We start from the raw sequence: 21,993 nt of genomic DNA on the forward strand, positions 1-21,993 counted from the left end.
TTTTCCAGTTTATGGTGATCCACAGTCAAAGACTTTGGCATAGTAAATAAAACAGAAATAGATGTTTTGTTTTGTTTTGTTTTTATGGAACTCTCTTGCTTTTTCCATGATCCAGAAAATGTTGGCAACTTGATCTCTGGTCCCTCTGCCTTTTCTAAAACCAGCTTGAACATCAGGGAGTTCACGGTTCACATATTACCGAAGCCTGGCTTGGAGAATTTTGAGCATTACTTTACTAGCATGGGAGATGAGTGCAATTGTGTGGTAGTTGGAGCATTCTTTGGCATTGCCTTTCTTTGGAAATGGAATGAAAACTGAACTTTTCCAGTCCTGTGGCCACTGCTGAGTTTTCCAAATTTGCTGGCATATTGAGTGCAGCACTTTCACAGCATCATCTTCCAGGGTTTGAAATAGCTCAACTGAAATTCCATCACTTCCACTAGCTTTGTTCATAGTGATGCTTTCTAAGGCCCATTTGACTTCACATTCCAAGATCTCTGGCTCTAGGTGAATGATCACACCAATGTGATTATCTGGGTCATGGAGCTCTTTTGTACAGTTCTTCTGTGTATTCTAGCCACCTCTTCTTAATATCTTCTGCTTCTGTTAGATCCAGACATTTTCTGTCCTTTATCGAGCCCATCTTTGCATGAAATGTTCCCTTGGTATCTCTAATTTCCTTGACTTCAGACTATACTAAAATGCTATAGTCATAAAAATAGTAGGGTACTGTTACAAAAATAGAAATATAGATCAATGAAAAAGGACAGAAAGCTCAGAAATAAGCCTATGCACCTATAGTCAATTAATCTATGACAAAGGAGGCAAGACTATACAATTAAGGAAAGATATTGTCTTTAATTGTCCAGGGAAACCTGGACAGCTACATGTAAAAGAATGAAATTAGAACATTTTTAAAACCATATACAGAAATAAGTTCAAAATAGATTAAGGATCTAATTGTGAGACTGGACTATAAAACTATTTGAAGAAAATAGGCAGAGCCATCTCTGAAGTAAATCACAGCAGTATATTTTTCAGTGTGCCTCTCAGAGTAATGGAAATAAAAGTAAAAATAAAGTAATGGAGCCTAAGTAAACTCAGAAGCTTTTGCACAACAAAGGAAGACATAAACAAAATAAAAAAGACAACCATCAGAAGAGGAGAAAATATTTGCCATTTATATGACCAAAAAGGGGTTAGTCTTCAAAATTTACAAACAGCTCATGTGACTTAATATTATGAAAATGAACATTCCAATTAAAAGATGGATAGATGGCCTAAATAGATATTTCTCCAAAGAAAACATACACATGGTCAAGAGGCACATGAAAATATGTCAGCACCACCAATTATTACAGAAATACAAGACAAAAAACTACAATGAGCTAGCACCTCACACTAAACAGAATGGCTACCATAAACAAAATCAATAAACGTTGAAGAGGGTGTGGAAAGAAAGAAACAGTTCTAGATGGTTTGTGGGAATGTAAATTGGTGTAGCCACTGTGAAAAACAGTATGGAGGTTCCTTAAGAAACTGAAAACAGTTACCACATGTTTCAACAATTGACTTCTGGACATATATCTGGAAAAAACATAGTTGGAAAGGATACATACACACCAATGTTCATTACAGCATTGTTTACAATAGCCAAGAAATGAAAGCAACCTAAATGGTCATCAACAGAAACATGTATAATGTATTACACATATATACAATGAAATATTACTTAGTGGTTATTAAATGTAGAATAGTGCCATTTTCACTATTGGGATGTGCACTATTGGTCCAATATGGATGGACCTTAGAGACTGCCATACTGAGTGAAATAAGTCAGACAGAGAAAGATAGATTCATATGATATCACTTCTATATGAAATCTGAATAAAATGATACAAATGAACTTACAAAACAGAAGTAGATTCACAGACTCAGAGTACAAACTTCTGATTATAGAAGGAAGTGGGGGTGAGAGATACTTAGGGATTTTAACACATATACAGTTATATATTTAAAATGGATAACCAACAATGACCTAATGTATACCAAGGGAAAGTCTGCTAAATACTGTGAAACAATCTAAGTGGGAAAGCAATTTTTAAAAGAATAAAGGAAAGGAAAGGAAAGGAAAGGAAAGGAAAGGGGTTTGTCGCTCAGTCATGTCTGACTCTTTGCAACCGCACAGACCGTAGCCCTCCAGGAGCCTCTATGCATGGAATTCTCCAGGCAAGAATACTGAAGTGGGTTGCCATTTCCTCCTCCAGGGAATCTTCCAGACCCAGGGATGAAATCTGTGTCTCCCATATTTCAGGCAGATTCCTTACCATCTGAGCAACCAAAATAGATTATGTGTATACGTGTAAGTGAATCACTTTGCTGTACAGCTAAAATTAACATAGTATTGTTAATCAACTATATTCTGATAGAAAATGAAAAGTTTAAAATAATAAACAAAATCATTTTTCTCAATAGTAATAAATACTTCCTTGAGTCATTGTAAGGAACATATGCTATTATAAAACTTTTAAAGGTCTTTCTTAGTATAAACCTTGATATATTATAAGCACTTAATAAATTTTAGCAATTATTATTAATGCTAATAAAAAAAAGGGAGAAACAAATATAAGAGAATTTAAAATACCCACGTTGTGTGTAGCTGGATTTTCCCTTGGATTGAATGATTTGGGGAAACTAACAGGACTTGTATGTTTTTCTGAAAGAACCTGCCCAAGAATGTCCCTTTCCAGAGTTGTATCAGTGGGGAAGGACTTAGTTAAGAATTGTGAAAGGGCTGAATTTTTTACTTTTCTTTCAAGCTAATGAGTTAGCCTTCAGTAGTTTCCTAGATTCAGGCAGATAAAATCTTAGTCAATAAAGGATTTTTATATCATGACAGCCAGCCAGAATGAGATTAACAATCACCAGTTTCCTGTGTCCCTATGTTCTTTGGAAGAAATATAGAAGGAGACCCCAGAATATGGACGACACAGAAAAATTTTGTGTCACAATTGAGGACACCGAAGTCTAGGAAACTCCAATGTGTTCCAGGGGACTTCTAGGAAACTTGCCCAAACTGGCCCTGGATGAAACATTTCCTTTATTATGCTGGATATTAAAGTCTGTCCTTTGACCTAGAGGGAAGCACTATATTTTAACAGCTTTTTGCTATGTGAATATTCTTAAAAAGATAGTTCAGAACAAAAACTGATTCAAAAATGTGTAGAAACATTTTGCAGAACTGCTTTCCAACAGATGTGAGACATCTACAAGATCTTACATAAACTTATGTTAACATGGCCAATGGCAGTTATTGTACCTTGTCATGATAGACCAGAAACAACTAAGTATAAATGTAAATGAATATTTAATATGCATGCTTCATTAGCTAAGTATGTTGACTGTATCAAAACATCCATTTCATGCCATTGGATGAGAGGAGACAGAAGGAACAAAGCAAGAAGAATATCACAGTAATTTACCAACAGCCTCCCGTGTCCCACAAGTTCACACACATACACAAGCATGCGCACACACACTATAGATGTATGGAATGAAGTAGTCAGATCTCATACTGCAGATAAAGGGAATGTATAACAAGATTTGAAAAAAGTCAGAAATTAAGCTTTGATTTTTATTTTGGACTAAATCTTTAAATAAACAGGTTATACATATATGACCTCGAATATATTATTTGATATTAACTGTGAGCTTTCTCATTGACAAATGGAGTTAATATTAACACCGAGACTACAAAGACACTGTAAGGGTTATATAAAAACATATTTACAGCATATTATTGTGATTGTTGAAAGCAACTAGAGTGTAACTATTTAGTAAATGAAATTATTATTTTTGTAAATTAGATGATGATTACATTTACTTAACACATGTAAGGGTTTTTTGCTAGGCAATTTAATACTACTTTTGACACTGGAAGCAGAATATGCTGAATTTAACATATGAAATAAATTTTGTTGTTAATAATCTGCTTCTTCATATGTTTAATCTAATAAGACTTACATAATGAAGTAAATTAAATAGTAGAAAAGTTTGTACTACATATTGGGAGAGGGAAGGAATCTGTTGACATTCCCTAGAAACAAGCTGTCATATAATTTTAAATGAATAATTAAAATTCACAAGACTAAAGTGAAGATGCATATGTTAGAACTTTGAAGATACAGTCTGCTCCTGTTCTAGACTTCAAACTTGAACACCTTCATGAAACTCCATGTTCTGAAATTCAGATTTATTCTTATGAAATTAGAATGTCATCATGCTAATTGAAAAAATTGTGCTGAGATTTATGTCAAATATTGTCATTTTCATTTGGATATACACTTATTTGAAGCTTACAAAACACACACACACACACACACACACAAAATGGATCCATGAGACTATTATAATCCAGAAAAGAAAAATTGTACTAAAAGGATGAATGCATAAGGAAGATATGGATAATATTTAGATATAATCAGAGCCAAAGTATGAATGTACTGTTATTGCTACAGGTCATAATATATGACCAAAAAACTATATTTTCTGTTATGAGGTCCTTTAGATTGTAAGAAAAAAGTGACTCAATAGATGTTTAGGAAGAGAATAAGGTGTTTAGAGAGAGTAAAGTACTTTAACTTAATTGATGTTAGTTTTGATGTCCTGTAGCCAAAGACCATCAGGAACAAGACCATAGTTGAATAAAATTAAGTTCAACTTTTTGCAACAAGGTGGGAAATATAAGTTCATAGAGATAGGCAATTAGTACAATAAACATTCTTAATAAAAGATACAGATGATTATACTGAGTTTTTGAAAAGGTAGTTATGCAGGTTTACCAATGACTAAACTTATAATTTATATGCAGAGTACACCATGAGAAATGCTGGACTGGAAGAAACACAGGCTGGAATCAAGATTGCTGGGAGAAATATCAATAATCTCAGATATGCAGATGACACCGCCCTTCTGGCAGAAAGTGAACAGGAACTAAAAAGCCTCTTGTTGAAAGTGAAAGTGGAGAGTGAAAAAGTTGGCTTAAAGCTCAACATTCAGAAAACTTAGATTATGGCATCTGGTCCCATCACTTCATGGGAAATAGATGGGGAAACAGTGGAAACAGTGGCAGACTTTATTTTGGGGGGCTCCCAAATTACTGCAGATGGTGATTGCAGCCATGAAATTAAAAGATGCTTACTCCTTGAAAGAAAAGTTATGACCAACCTAGATAGCATATTGAGACATTACTTTGCCAACTAAGGTCTGTCTAGTTAAGGCTATGGTTTTTCCAGTGGTCATGTATGGATGTGAGAATTGGACTGTGAAGAAAGCTGAGCACTGAAGAATTGATGCTTTTGAACTGTGGTGTTGGAGGAGACTCTTGAGAGTCCCTTGGACTGCAAGGAGATTCAACCAGTCCATTCTGAGGGAGATCAGCTCTGGGATTTCTTTGGAAGGAATGATGCTAAAGCTGAAACTCCAGTACTTTGGCCACCTCATGGGAAGAGTTGACTCATTGGAAAAGACTCTGATCCTGGGAGGGATTGGGGGCAAGAGGAGAAGGGGACGACAGAGAATGATATGGCTGGATGGCATCACTGACTCGATGGATGTGAGTCTGAATGAACTCCGGGAGTTGGTGATAGACAGGGAGGCCTGGCGTGCTGTGATTCATGGGGTTGCAAAGAGTCAGACACAACTGAGTGACTGAACTGAACTGAACTGAAACTTTCAACTGAGCAGGACACTGTGGGGTCTTCCCAGGACAGATCCCCTTGTGTCCTCTGCCTGTCTCTTGTTTGTAGAAAAGCCTTAGTCTTCCAGGCCTCTTCTGAGTCACAAAAGACTGGTTTAAGAATTAATGATTTAAAAATGTTCTAACAAAAAATAGCATTGGAGCAGGAGAACTGGTAACAATTTAAATAATAGGTCAGCCTTTTAGCAATCACAGATGTTAGTTCCTCCTTGAAGGCCATAGATGACAGTGTCTGATGCATATTCCCGAGTTGACTGGAGATACTAAAACCCTATCAGATGGAAGAAGCTAACTGCATGAGTTCTATAAGCACAGAAGCCCCAGGTGAGCAAGTGTCTGAGGATTGATGATGTTAATCCCTGTGACACCACCCTTTTACCTCACCACCAACCAGAGAATTGTACATGAACTAATCTCTTTCTCTACAATTCCTCTCCCTCATCTTGCATTTAAAAAACTTTTCTCTGAAATGCTTTAGGGAATTTGGGCCTTTTCAGCATTAGTTGTCATGCTCCTTGCTTTGCACTTGCAATAAATGCCTCACTTTCATTAACCATAACCCAGTATCAGCAGTCAGCTTCAAGTGTGGGTTGGGTAACAAGAGGATCACAGAGTCTTAAAAACTAGAAGGAAAAATAAAAAAGTTAGCTGCATCACTGTTTCTAATAGGTTAAAATGAAGAAACCAAAAATAAATTAAAACATATTTATATGACATAATACTAAGTATAGCCAATAATGGACAATGTATTCACATTGTAATATGAGTGTAAATTAGTACCAACCTAGTTATAATTGAGAATGGATGAATAAGTCTTGGAAAATTGCTCAAGCAAACTTCAAAAACATATATGAAAAGCTAAGTAAGAATTATACAAACATTAACATGTTATATGAAATAACACTATTTTTAAAAAAATCCAAGTAAACAATGAAAACAAAATTTAGAATATGAATTATTTATGGATCCAAGCGGGAATACTGAATATGAAATGATGAAAAGTCACTAAAAAGAGTAGATAGAAGTAGATATTTTTACATTTCTAGCTTTAACATTTGCGTTGATCTCACAGTCATTCATTATATAATAAAAACAAACACCTAACCACATTTGCACATATATAAATACATACCTAGAGCTGTTCACAGCACATTCATACACAGATAAATACATAAATGGAGCTATTCACAGACTGAAAAATCATGCACCTTCAAATAAAGGTTATCATTGGTCCAGTCCTCTTCTCCTATGGGGCAGATTTTTTTTTTTTTTAAGTCAAAATCTATTACTTGCACTGAATTAATAATTCTTAATAACATGATCCATGGAGAGTTAATGCATTGTCAAATACTTGGTGCTCAAACGATGCTGTTCGTATTCAAAGAATGAAGACATTATTTCTGAATGATAAACTTGACAATTTATCCTGACAATTGTCACTAACACCACTGTTTATGTGCAAATCTTCCAATTACTGCTTAAATAAGTTTTAAAAATAAAGAAAAAACAATATCAACTATTTTCCCTTAATAGGCTCACTTGATTGCATTGGTTCAAATAAAGATGTAAAATTTGAACAGAAAATTTTGTCATCTGGGGGTTAGCCACTCTTAGGGGAAAAGAAGTTACAAATTAAGAAGCCTGGAAGACCCAATATAAAAAGAAAAAATGGAGAAAATGGACACTACTGGTTTCTGTTTCCCATGCTTAACTGATTTTGAGATCATCAGGGTATTGTTGCTAGGAGATTGCAGACATCTATTGCTGGTGATTTCTGTGTTATCCTCCACAAAAGACCCATTCAAGTGTGTTTTATTTCCCACTGTTATTTTTTCAATCCCCAAACACCCTACTCAAAGTTAACATCCAATATCAGGAAAAAGCTTGCTTTTACCATCTTTGGACTTTTCCATTAATCTTGGAAAGGTCATTTTAAACCACTGACCTCATTAGAGAGATAGATGATAGATGGATAGGTGTACAGATAGATAAATAGAATGTAAAGTTTCAATTTTTTAAGAAATCTTCATATTATTGTAAAACCAGTTGCTGTTAGAAAGTTACTTTCTTGAATTTGTTGATAAATCATATGTTGTCTTACATTAATTTCATATTTCCCATAAAATTAATTGAAATATAATGTCTATAAATTTTTAGATTAAAATAAAAGATTTAAATAAAGGAGAAAAAATAAAATGAGATCTAAGTAACTATAATTTAATATCACTTATACCTTTAAGGAGAGCCTTATTTAAAAGAAAAATAGTCATTTATGCTTTATTATCCCCTGGTAATATTGTGTGTCTACATATGTGTTTGTATACTAAATAGTGAATTAATGTTACATATTCTCTAGTGCATCATCAGGCAGAAGCAAATAATTTTGAAAATTAGAAAGCACTAATTTTAAAAGTTGAATATCTCTGGTATGTTATATTAACTACTTGCTATTTATATATGTCACTGGTTAAAATCTGGATTACTTTTCCTTCTTGATAATCAGTAAGATTGACATCAGAAAGAATAAAAACAAGTTTGTAAAAGTAAAACCCTACCAGTGTTAAATAAGATATTTAATTTCCTACATTCATGATGCACATCTGAGCTTTTCAACCCATTTTCAAATATGGAAGAGATTGACTTACTACTCATCAGTGACCAATCAATATTGTGGGGCTTATTTTGAGGATCTTGGATAATTCTTTCTATCTTGGCATCTGTACTTATGTTGGAACTGTTCTGTGAAATCTAATATTGATATGTTTAATTGTTGACACTGCTATTGAGATCCAGACAAAATATAGACTTGAAAGTCAAAAGGGCAAAAAATTGCAAATAGAAAGAGGTTATCATTTACTAACAATATGGCAGAACTCTGTCCCTTCTACTAATTTAGGCAAGGCAATATTTTTCAGTTATCAGTGCATAAGAGTTCAGCTATATGGCTTAGCCACAAAAAATATGAAAACCCCAGATTCATTACAATTTACAAATTAAAAGCTTTTTTATTTATCAGGATTAAAGATTATTTTGGTATTCATAATCTCCCTTTCATTCCCATTTCCATACCAAAAAGACTTTTTATACAGTGGGTCATTCTAGGTACACGCTCTTCAGCAAAACAGATAAGCTTTTTTTCTGTCAAAACATTTAATTATAAAGTCGTTCCTGTTAGTTAAGAAGTAAATCATTTAAAAGGTTAAAAAAAAAAAAAGATTAAATGTAATCTTGAAAGAAAAATACTTACAGATAAAAAGAAGAAAAGTTTGTAGTCAAATAAAGAAAGTGATTTGTCATTTCAAGATAGTTAATGAGCTTCAGATGCTCTTTGATGATGATAAGGAGTATGATATACACACAAAACAAGCTTTAATGAAGTATAAAATTATAAAAGATAATGAAGTTATTTTTTTAGAATATGCAATTAGTAACTTGGATATTTTATTTCTTAAATATATTGACAACACTGCATACATGTAAAACCATTTCAAAGGAGAGGAAGGAGAGAGCTTTAAGTTTTAATTCAAGATGATCAAAATTAAGCATTTTTTTTTTCCCACCTCAATTCTCCTTTCTGAAAGATCACAGGGGGAAAAAAAAAAAATCTATGTTCAGCACACAGGGTTTGGGAAGGCTTGTGTTAAGCTACTTGGATAGTAATAGTATAAGAATTAACAGAGGAGGTTTATTTAATCAAAAGGTGAACGAGTCTTATGGATTACTCTGAAAAGATAATTTATGAATACATGAACAGAAAGTTGAGTAGACTGACAATTTGGAAAATAAGAATTTGTAGAATGTTATGTAACTATTTAAAATTACATAATACCAGAAACAAAGTAAGAAACAATAAATGTTTTGCCAGTAAATATGTCAAAGTTAAGTTGAACCTTCAAGAACCAAAACATTGTATTTCCAAACACTTCTAATGCATGATCATTTTTCATTTTCCATATTAAACATAAATAATGAAATAACTTGTACAATTGTAAAAATGTGTATGTAAAATTATACTGCCTGCAGATATATGCATAAAGATGTTGTTTGCAGTATTGTCTGCAAAGAAACAATATGTAGATGACTGAAATTTTCAATCATAAAAATAGTTAAAAAATAACAATTCTCAAAAAAAGAATGCACCTATTATAAAAGTAGATATATATCTTATATCAAGAACTAACAACTGAAAAATAAGGTGTTAAACAATGCATGCACTCTGGCATTGTTTACAATACAGATGCACATTGGCTTAGTTGTACACTTCTTGGTGCAAATCATCTGCTAAGATTATGTACTAACAGGATAATATTGGTTTGGGGATATGCTTTGAAAATCAAGCAGGGCTTTTACCATTAGACATAGTGCCATGATGTTTAAAATATTTCAAAGAAAAAACATACAGACAAAAAAGTAAAATAAGACATCCACTGTTAAGTTATTAATATTTTACTCCTCCTACTTTTGAAAAGATGTCAAGAAAACTTTCTTAGAATTTTTGACTCTCCTTTTCAATTAATTGCTCTGAAAATTATTCTTTTAGTAAACATTATTCTTATATGTTCAAGAATCTAAATTATCATAATTATACTTATAACTTATGTAATCAATTAACAATCTATAATGTGAGTGGGCCTAATCCAATCAATTGAAGGTCTTAAGAGAAAAGCTGGGCCCTCTGAAGAGGAAAAAAATATCCTCCAGTCTGCCTTGAGACTCAAGAATTTAACGTCAAATTCTGCCTGAAATTTCAGACTGTTGGCCTGCTGTACTCATTTTTGGCTCTCTCTCTTTTTTTCTTTTCCTCAGTTGCTACAGTCATGTACAAACCTTTGCAACCCTATGGACTGTAGCCTGCCAGTCTCCTTTGGTCATAGGATTCTCCAGGCAAGAATTTTGGAGTGGGTTGCCATTTCCTTCTCCAGGGAATTTTCCTGACCTAGGAAGGGACTTGCATCTCCTGTACCTCCTGCATTTCACACCACCTGGGATTTGTATGGGTCAGTTCCTTATAATAAATATCATTTTTCTATGCATAAACATAGAATTGATTCAGCTTCTCTTCAAACCTCTGACTAATATAGAAACTAAAAAATGCTAAAATTATTAAAGCCCAAGTGAACTGCAGTGGTTTTAAATTCAAATATGGATGCATTGAGAAGAGGTACCAAGATTAAACAGAACTATGCAAAAAAGAACTTCATGACCCATATAGCAATGATGGTGTGATCACTCACCTAAAGCCAGACATCCTGGAATACCAAGTCAAGTGGGCCTTAGAGAGCATAACTACAAACAAAACTAGTGGAGGTGATGGAATTAAAATTGAACTATTTCAAATACAAAAGATAATGCAGTTTAAGTGCTGCCCTCAGTATGTTAGAAAATTTGGAAAAAATCAGCAGGTACCACAAGACTGGAAAAGGTCAGTTTCCATTTCAATCCCAAAGAAAGGCAATGCAAAAGAATGTTTGAACTACTGCACATTGTACTCATCAACTTTACTTTTCTGGGCTTCAAAATCACTGCAGATGCTGATTACAGCCATGAAATTAAGAGAGGCTTACTCCTTGGAAGGAAAGTTATGACCAACCTAGACAGCATTGTGAAAAGCAGAGACATTATTTTGTCAACAAAGGTCCATCTAATCAAAGCTATGGTTTCTCCAGTGATCATGTATGGACGTGAGAGTTGGACTATAAAGAAAGCTGAGCACCGAAGATTTGATGCTTTTGAACTGTGGTGTTGGATAAGACTCTTAAGAGTCCCTTGGACTGCAAGGAGGTCCAACCAGTCCATCCTAAAGGAAATCAGTCTTGAATATTCATTGGAAGGACTGATGCTGAAACTGAAACTCCAATACTTTGGCCACCTGATCTGAAGAACTGACTCATTAGAAAAGACCCTGATGCTGGGAAAGATTGAGGGCAGGAGGAGAAGGAGACGACAGAGGATGACATCACAGACTCAATGGACATGGGTTTGGGTGGACTCCGGGATTTGGTGATGGACAGAGAAGCCTGGTGTGCTGTGGTTCATGGGGTTGCAAAGAGTCAGCCATGACTGAGCGACTGAACTGAACTGAACTACAAGCTAGCAAAGTAATGCTCAAAATCCTCCAAGCCAGGCTACAACAGCATGTGAACTGTGAACTTCCAGATGTTCAAGCTGGATTTAGAAAAGGCAGAGGAACAAGAGATCAAATTGCCAACATCCATTGGATCATCAAAGAAACAAGAGAATTCCAAAAACAAATCTACTTTTTCATTATTGACTAAAAGAAAGCCTTTGACTGTGTGAATCAGAACAAACTGTAGAAAATTCTGAAAGAGATGGGATTACCAGACCACCACCTCCACCACGGTTGGGCTTCCCTGGTGGCTCACATGGTAAAGCGGCTGCCTGAACGGTGGGAGACATGGGTTCAATCCCTGGATCAGGAAGATCCCCTGGAGAAGAAAATGGCAACCCACTTCAATACTCTTGCCTGGAAAATTCCATGAATGGAGGGGTCTAGCAGGCTACAGTCCATGGGGCCACCAAGAGTCGGACACGACTGAGCGACTTCACTTTCTTTCTTTCTTTACCTGCCTACTGAGAAATATGTATGCAGGTCAAAAAGCGACAGTTAAGACTAGTCATGGAAAAACAGTCTGATTCCAAATTGGGAAAGGAATGCATCAAGGTTGTATATTGTCACCCTGTTTATTTAATTTATATGCATATGCAGAATATATCATGTGAAATGCTGGCCTGCATGAAGCACAAGCTTCAAGATTGCTGGGAGAAATATCAACAACCTCAGATAGGCAGACGACACCACCCTTATGGCAGAAAGTGAAGAAAAACTAAAGAAACTCTTGATGAAAGTGAAAGAGGAGCGTCAAAAAGTTGCCTTAAAACTCAACATTGATAAAAACTAAGATCAAGGCATATGGTCTCATCACTTCATGGCAAATAGATGGAGAAACAATGGAAACAGTGAGAGAATTTTTAGGAGGACTCCAAAATCACTGCAGATGGTGCCCGAAGGCATGAAATTAAAAGACACTTGTTCCTTGGAAGAAAAGTTATGAACAAACTAGACAGCATATTAAAAAGCAGAGACATTACTTTCCCAAAAAAGGTCTAGCCTAAGCTATGATTTTTTCATTAGTCATGTATAGATGTGGACTGTAAAGAAAGTTGCGTGCCAAAGAATCTATACTTTTGAACTGTGGTGTTGGAGAAGACTCTTGAGAGTCCCTTAGACTGCAAGGAGATCCAACCAGTCCTTCCTAAAGGAAATGAATCCTGAATATTCCTTGGAAGGACTAATGTTGAAGCTGAAGGGCCACCTGATGTGAAGAACTGACTCATTAGTAATGACCCTGATGCTGGGAAAGATTGAAGGCAGCAGGAGAAGGGGATGACAGAGGATGAGACAGTTGGATGGTATCACCAATTCAATGGACATGAGTTTGAGTAGGTTCCCGGAGTTGGTAATGGACAAGGAAGCCTGGTGTGCTTCAATCCATGGGGTCACAAAGATTTGGACACTACACTGAGTGACTGAACTAAACTGACTGATGAATGTAGCAAATGGTTGAAAATAGGAAATCACATGGTTATAAAACATTAAGTGCTGGTGGGAATGATGGTGAACTTGAGACCCCGTCTCTGTTGAAAGAAGTTCAAATTAAAGTATTTTAAACAGTGGACCCCAATCAAAATTCTTGTAGACTATTTCAGCATGTAGAATACCACTGTGACTTAGTTTTAAGAACTGATAGAAGGGAAAGAATTGTGGTTTAAATTAATTAGATAAAATTTCACATGAATAAAGGGATTTTGAATATTCCTTCATCAAGTTTGACTTAATGCTCCCTACAACATAACTAAATTTTGGACATGATTCTTCCTCACTCTAGACTCCTTACATTTCTTTACTTAGAACTTTTGTTTTAGAAAACCTGTACTTATAAATTATTTATCTGATCCTTTGAGATATAAATAACTTTAAAATCGTCTTCCTAGTCTACAAAGTAAAAATTTCTTTCTTTATAAGCCTAACTTTGGCAGGCTAACTTCAGATTGTAAAACTGCCTCCTGATATGAAGATATGAGCAAGTTTAGTTTTCATTTTGATAATGACAATTAGGAAACATAAAACAACCTAATAACCCCCTAACTTCAAGTCTTAAAAACTCTCCAGCTTTTTATTTCAGTGGAATTGAGCTCAAATTGAATTCTGACCTCTCTCTTTTATTTCAATAACCTTGAAGAAAGGCTCCTCATCTATATAAATTATCCAGTGTAATTTTTTCATTGATTTTGTTTTCATATTTTCATTTCAGTTAACTTATAGTTACATATAGATAAAGACACTTGAAACTGTATTTTTTCTAAGAAAATATAAATAATAATTCATTTCAGTAGTGTGTGTATTCCTTATGAATTTTTAAATTCTTTTTTCCTTCTAAGTCATCAGTAAGCCAACATTACAGATAAATAATTCAAAATAAAATGAACAAAATAAGAGATGATTTCAACATAAAGAAGCTTTGTTTATAGAAAATTTATAAGTCACAGACCTATGATTGTGTAGCTCATTTGTGTTTCTCTTTAAATCATTTAAATTGTAGATATTCCTTTATTTTTCCAGTTAAATTAGAGCCAAATGATCATTTAGCATCTGTGATACATATCACATATACATATCACATTTACATATCTCATTATCAGATGAAAATTTATTCCACTTTACAGATATATAAGTACACAAATACAAGTGTATATGTGTGTGTGTATAAGTGTGTGTGTATTTTTGCTATCATTGTTCAGTCACCCAGTCATGTCCACCACTTTGCAACCCTAAGGACTGCAGAATTCCATGGCTCTCTGTCTCTCACCATCTCCCAAAGTTTGCCCAAGTTCATGCCATTGCATCTGTGATGACATCCAGCCATTTCATCCTCTGACAGCCTCTTCTCCTTCTGCCCTCAATCTTTCCCAGCATCAGGAACTTTTCCAATGAATCAGTTGTTTGCATCAGATGACCAAAATATTGGAGTTTCAGTGTCATTCTTCCAATGAGTATTCAGGGTTGATTTCCCTTAGCATTGACTGGTTTGATCTCCTTCCTTTCCAAGGGACTCTCAAGAGTCTTCTCCAGCACCATAGTTCAAAGGCATTAATTCTTTGGTGCTCCGCCTTCTTTAAGGTCCAGCTTTCACAACTGTAGGTGGCACTGGGAAGACCATAGCCTTGTCTATCTGGACCTTTGTCAGCAGAGTAAAGTCTCTGCTTTGTGTCCAGTAATGTCTATATATATGTAGAGACACACAGAGAGAAGTACAAATATTAAATTGAAAAGAAAATCTCAATGAAAAATAAAAAATCCGTCACTAAATCACCAAATATCTTACCAGTTCTACATACTAACAAATAATTCTTTGGAAGAAATAAAGCACTTCAGTTTTTTTTTTTTTTTTTTTTTTTTTTTTTTTTTTTAATATAATTAGTGAACAAGAATCAGAGAAGGCAATGGCAACCCACTCCAGTACTCTTGCCTAGGAAATCCCATGGACGAAGGAGCCTCGTAGTCTACAGTCCATGGGGTGCCTAAGAGTCGGACACGACTGAGCGACTTCACTTTCACTTTTCACTTTCATGCATTAGAGAAGGAAATGGCAACCCACTCCAGTGTTCTTGCCTGGAGAATCCTAGGGACAGAGGAGCCTGGTGGGCTGCCGTCTATGGGTTTGCACAGAGTCTGACACGAATGAAGTGACTTAGCAGCAGCAGCAACAACAATGAGCAAGAATAAGAATATGACTTTTAACCACTGACTTGTTTTTGTTTTTGTTTTTGTTTTTGTTTTTTAATTTCATTCAAAAGGTTTTAACTACTGAGTTATAACAGGAATCTAATGATATCTCTCTCACATTTTAATTAACAGAAATCCTGAAATATCTATATTTAAATTTATAACACCTATGATATATATATATATATGTACATTTTCTCTTTTCAGTTAATAGAGATCATTGCATTATTTTCATTATATTAGCATGATGTCTGGCATTAAAACATTTTCATAATAAGGAAAAAAAAATATTTATTTTGAAAACTCAAGTCCTAATAACCATTATTTAGGAATAAAAGAAAGTTGTTTTATAGAAATAAAAAATGAAAAATCATGTATAAGGTTTTAGAATAGCATTTTCAGAATTCACAATGTGAGTTTTCCTTAGATGAAAAGCAGAGATACAGAAACTATTGCCAACTTGTATCTCTGTCACACAAATTTCTTAAAGGAAATAGAAGAGTCACCAGATAGCTGAGCAGTTTAGCAATATCAATATCCATATTTTCAGTCCCTAGTAAAAAGCAGAAGTGAAATATTTGGTGACTCAACATACTGTTAACATATATCTTTCATGATTGGAACAATAGAAAATACAGTGAAGGAAAACTATATTCAAAATTCACAAAGTACCACTGGATGCCTTTAGAGTAAAAAACAAACAAACTAACAAAAAACGAATAAAAACAGCAATATTAGCCACTGGCAATATTGTTGAACTTAAATTCAGGAACCAAATGCAAAGTACAGGACAAGTGAGTTACGAATTTCTAACAGTCTAAGTGAAAAATACTCCAAGTTTAAGTTGACTACTCGTGTAATATACATCAGTAGCATGGCAGTTCTGTCAGAAAGGCAATTTTGACTTCAGTTCAATTCAGTCACTCAGTCGTGTCTGACTCTTTGCAACCCCATGAATTGCAGCATGCCAGGCCTCCCTGTCCATCATCAACTGCTGGAGTTCACTCAGTCTCACATCCATTGAGTCAGTGATGCCATCCAGCCATCTCATCCTGGGTCGTCCCCTTCTCCTCCTGCCCCCAATCCCTCCCAGCATCAAAGTCTTTTCCAATGAGTCAACTCTTTGCATGAGGTGGCCAAAATACTGGACGTTCAGCTTTAGCATCATTCCCTCCAAAGAAATCCCAGGGCTGATCTCCTTCAGAATGGACTGGTTGGATCTCCTTGCAGTCCAAGGGACTCTCAAGAGTCTTTTACAGCACCACACTTCAAAAGCATCAATTCTTCGGCGCTCAGCCTTCTTCACAGTCCAGCTCTCACATCTATTCATGACCACAGGAAAAAACATAGCCTTGACTAGACAGACCTAGCCTGCAAAGTAATGTTTCTGCTTTTGAATATGCTATCTAGGTTTGTCATAACTTTTCTTCCAAGGAGTAAGCATCTTTTAATTTCATGGCTGCAGTCACCATCTGCAGTGATTTTGGAGTCCCCCCAAAAAATATAGTCTGACACTATTTCCACTGTTTCCCCAACTATTTTCCATGAAGTGATGGGACCAGATGCCATGATCTTCGTTTTCTGAATGATGAGTTTTAAGCCAACTTTCTCACTCTCCTCTTTCACTTTCAAGAGACTCTTTAGTTCTTCTTCACATTCTGCTATAATGTGGTGTCATCTGCCTATCTGAGGTTATTGATATTTCTCCTGGCAATCTTGATTCCAGCTTGTGCTTCCTCCACCCCAGCGTTTCTCATGATGTATTCTGTATCCAAGTTAAATAAGCAGGGTGACAATATACAGCCTTGATATATTCGTTTCCCAATTTGGAACCAACCTGCTGTTCCATGTCTGGTTCTAACTGTTGCAAGTTAGAATGCAACATGGTAATAGAATCCATGGAAGTAGAAGAGTTCTGATTAGTTCATAGAGAAAAATCACATGATATAATTGTAAGATCTGTAGGCTTGCATTTTATTCCAAGCCTTGGTATTTGATAGTGTTTAGCCTTGTGAAAAATCAGTAAATCTTTGCAGGAATAATTTCAATAATATGAAGTAAAGATAATTTTTCAGGATTCTCATTTCAAAGGAATGTTTAATAGATTAAATGATGTATCATCTGTACACTCCAAATCATTTTACTAGTTTCATCTAGTGTTATCAATACCCGAATTTATGAAAAAATATAAGATTAAGTGAGAGGTTATGTGATGTTTGCAAGGAATGTTACAGAAGTATTACTGAATTAGATTGGAGGATAGGCAAGCTGTGTTGGTGGCAAATAATTTCATTTATTATTATTATTTTTTTAATGTTATATGCTATATGTCAATGGCTTTTAATGAAGACAAGAGAGGATATAGCTTGCCTAATAATATTTTGATATTACAAATATTTCTGGATGATTGTATCCAAAAGATCTGAGGAAATAACTTAAAATATTTATTTTAGGGTAAAAAATTTTCTACATATTTTTATACTTTATGTAAGTCATTCCTTTTAAGTTTCTCAGTAGTCAGAATATGAAAAAAAAATGCTATCTATAACATATCTTCTTGTCTGAGAAGCTATCTTTTGATAAATACAGTGTCTAGCTCTGTACAAAGTGTCAGTATCCATTAATCTCTTATTAAATGACTAGTTTATCTAAGGAAGTATGCTTTGCAATGTTTCATAAGCATTTCAAAGTTTGCAATGCTTGCAAACATGTTCTCTAAAGAAAACATGACATAATATTAATTAATAATGCAAACATATCTAACCAGAGTGGTTGATACATGGTTCAAATGTTTCCTTGTTATATATATATTTAAAACTTAATACTGTGGCTTTTTAGTAGAGCTTGAAGTTAGACAGGTTAATTCCTCCAGTTCCATTCTTCTCTCTCAAGATTGCTTTGGCTATTCGAGGTTTTTTTCTATTTCCATAAAAATTGTGAAATTATTTGTTCTATCTCTGTGAAAAATACCATTGGTAGCTTGATAGGGATTGCATTGAATCTATAGATTGCTTTGGATAGTATACTCATGTTCACTATATTGATTCTTCTGATCCATGGACACGGTATATTTCTCCATCTATTAGTGTCCTCTTTGATTTCTTTCACGAGTGCTTTATAATTTTCTATATATAGGTTTTTGGTTTCTTTAGGTAGATATATTCCTAAGTATTTTATTTTTTTTCGTTGCAATGGTGAATATAATTGTTTCCTTAATTTCTCTTTCTATTTTCTCATTATTAGTGTATAGGAATGCAAGGGATTTCAGTGTGTTCATTTTATATCCTGCAACTTTACTATATTCATTTCAAGACAGTATGGTACTGGCACAAAGACAGAAATATAGATCAATGGAACAAAACAGAAAGCCCAGAGATAAACCCATGCACCTGTGGATACCTTATCTTTGACAAAGAGGGCAAGAATATACAATGGAGAAAAGACAGTCTCTTTAACTAGTGGTGCTGGGAAAACTGGTCTATCACTTGTAGAAGAATGAAATTAGAACACTTTCTAACACCAAACTCAAAATGGATTAAAGATCTAAATGTAAGACCAGAAACTATAAAACTCCTAGAGGAGAACATAGGCAAGACACTCTCTGACATAAATCACAGCAGGATCCTCTATGGCCCACCTCCCAGAATACTGGAAATAAAAGCAAAAATAATCAAATGGGACCTAATTAAAATTAAAAGCTTCTGCACAACAAAGGAAACTATAGGCGGGGTGAAAACACAGCCTTCAAAGTGGGAGAAAATAATAGCAAATGAAGCAACTGGCAAACAACTAATCTCAAAAATATACAACCAACTCCTGCAGCTCAATTCCTGAAAAATAAATGACACAATCTAAAAAATGGGCCAAATAAATAAATAGACATTTCTCCAAAGAAGACATACAGACGGCTAACAAACACATGAAAAGATGCTCAACATCACTCATTATCGGAGAAATGCAAATCAAAATGAAAATGAAGCATCATTTCACATCAGTCAGAACGGCTGTGATCCAAAAGTCTACAAGCAATAAATTCTGGAGAGGGTGTGGAGAAAAGGGAACCCTCTTACACTGTTGGTAGGAATGCAAACTAGTACAGCCACTATGGAGAACAGTGTGGAGATTCCTTAAAAAAACTGGAAATAGAACTGCCTTAGGACCCAGCAATACCACCACTGGGCATACACACCAAAAAGCAGAATTGAAAGATACATGCGTACCCCAATGTTCATCACAGCACAGTTTATAATAGCCAGGACATGGTAACAACCTAGATGTCCATCAGCAGATGATTGGATAAGAAAGCTATGGTACATATATACAATGGAGTATTCAGTTTAATTCAGTTCAGTCACTCAGTCGTGTCCGACTCTTTGCGACCCCATGAATCGCAGCACGCCAGGCCTCCCTGTCCATCACCAACTTCCTGAGTTCACTCAGACTCACGTCCATCGAGTCAGTGATGCCATCCAGCCATCTTATCCTCTGTCATCCCCTTCTCCTCCTACCTCCAATCCCTCCCAGCATCAAAGTCTTTTCCAATGAGTCAACTCTTCACATGAGGTGGCCAAACTACTGGAGTTTCAGCTTTAGCATCATTCCTTCCAAAGAACACCCAGGGCTGATCTCCTTCAGAATGGACTGGTTGGATCTCTGTGCAGTCCAAGGGACTCTCAAGAGTCTTCTCCAACTCCACAGTTCAAAAGCATCAATTCTTTGGTGCTCAGCCTTCTTCACAGTCCAACTCTCACATCCATACATGACTACTGGAAAAACCATAGCCTTGACTAGACGGACCTTAGTCGGCAAAGTAATGTCTCTGCTTTTGAATATGCTATCTAGGTTGGTCATAACTTTTCTTCCAAGGAGTAAGCATCTTTTAATTTCATGGCTGCAATGACGATCTGCAGTGATTTTGGAGCCCCCCCAAAAAAAGTCTGACACTGTTTCCACTGTTTCCCCATCTATTTCCCATGAAGTGATGGGACTGGATGCCATGATCTTCATTTTCTGAATGTTGAACTTTAAGCCACTTTTCCACTGTCCTCTTTTAATTTCATCAAGAGGTATCATTCAGCCATTAAAAATAATACATTTGAATCAGTTCTAAGGAGGTGGATGAAACTGGAGCCTATTATGCAGAGTGAAGTAAGTCAGAAAGTAAAACACCAGTACAGTATACTAACATATATATATGGAATTTAGAAAGATGGTAATGATAATCCAATATGTGAGAGAAAAAAAGAGACACAGATGTATAGAAAAGTCTTTTGGACTCTGTGGGAGAGGGAGAGGGTGGGATGATTTGGGAGAATGGCATTGAAACATGTATAATATCATATGAGAAATGAATCACCAGTCCAGGTTCGATGCCGGATATAGGATGCTTGGGGCTGGTGTACTGGGATGAACCAGAGGGATGGTATGGGGAGAGAGGTGGGAGCAGGGTTCAGGATGTGGAACACGTGTACACCCATGGTGGATTCATGTTGATTTATGGCAAAACCAATGCAATATTGTAAAGTAATTAGCCTCCAATTAAAATAAATAAATTTAAATAAAATAAATAGAAAATAAAAGTTAATACTAAAAATGTATGAAATGCAGCAAGTTAAAGTATTTAAGTAAGAAAGAAAAAAACAAAAATAGAGAAGGAAAAATAAGAGAAAGGATTAAGTTTAGTAACTGAAATGCACATCACAGAATACTAAACACTTGCAACAGAAGGGTCATAAGTATGATTTCAAGTACTCAAGCTTTGCATTCAGATATTTGCAAGATTTAAGTATTCATAAGATTTTACCAAAACAGAATCTAGAAATACCAAAACAATACTGGGTACTTACACCAGGCAAAGGTCACTCTTCAAAATAAAGTAATCATAAAATTTTAATTTTTAAAATGCATATGGCAAACATGAATTAAAACCAATATTTTAATAAGCATTCAAGAACAAAATATTTTTACATTTTTAACAAAAATTATTTACAACTAATTTAATCATTGAAAAAATTTTTTAAGTTAAATTTTCTATAAATGCCTAATCTGAGCTTCATAAATCTATACTTTTCTGTACCTATTATTACTGTTTTAGGTAGCATGATGTTTGTAGAAATTTTATAAAGTCGCAATTGAAAAGTGAAAGTTTAGTCTCTCAGTCGTGCCCCACTCTTTGGGACCCTATGGACTGCAGCCTATTAGGCTCCTCTGTCCATGGGATTTTCCAGGCAAGAATATTGGAGTGGATTGCCATTTCCTTCTTCAGGGCATCTTCCCCATTCAAGGATCACACCCAGGTCTCCCACATTGTAAGCAGACGCTTTACCGTCTGAGCCACCAGGGAAGTCTTGATAAGGCAAGAACAAAACAAAAATAAAACCTACAAGTTACCTTTTTGAAAGCTATAGAAAATTCTGTAATTATTTTTTGG

Source organism: Capricornis sumatraensis, chromosome 12 (assembly GCF_032405125.1).
Source record: "Capricornis sumatraensis isolate serow.1 chromosome 12, serow.2, whole genome shotgun sequence".
Classification (NCBI taxonomy): Eukaryota; Metazoa; Chordata; class Mammalia; order Artiodactyla; family Bovidae; genus Capricornis; species Capricornis sumatraensis.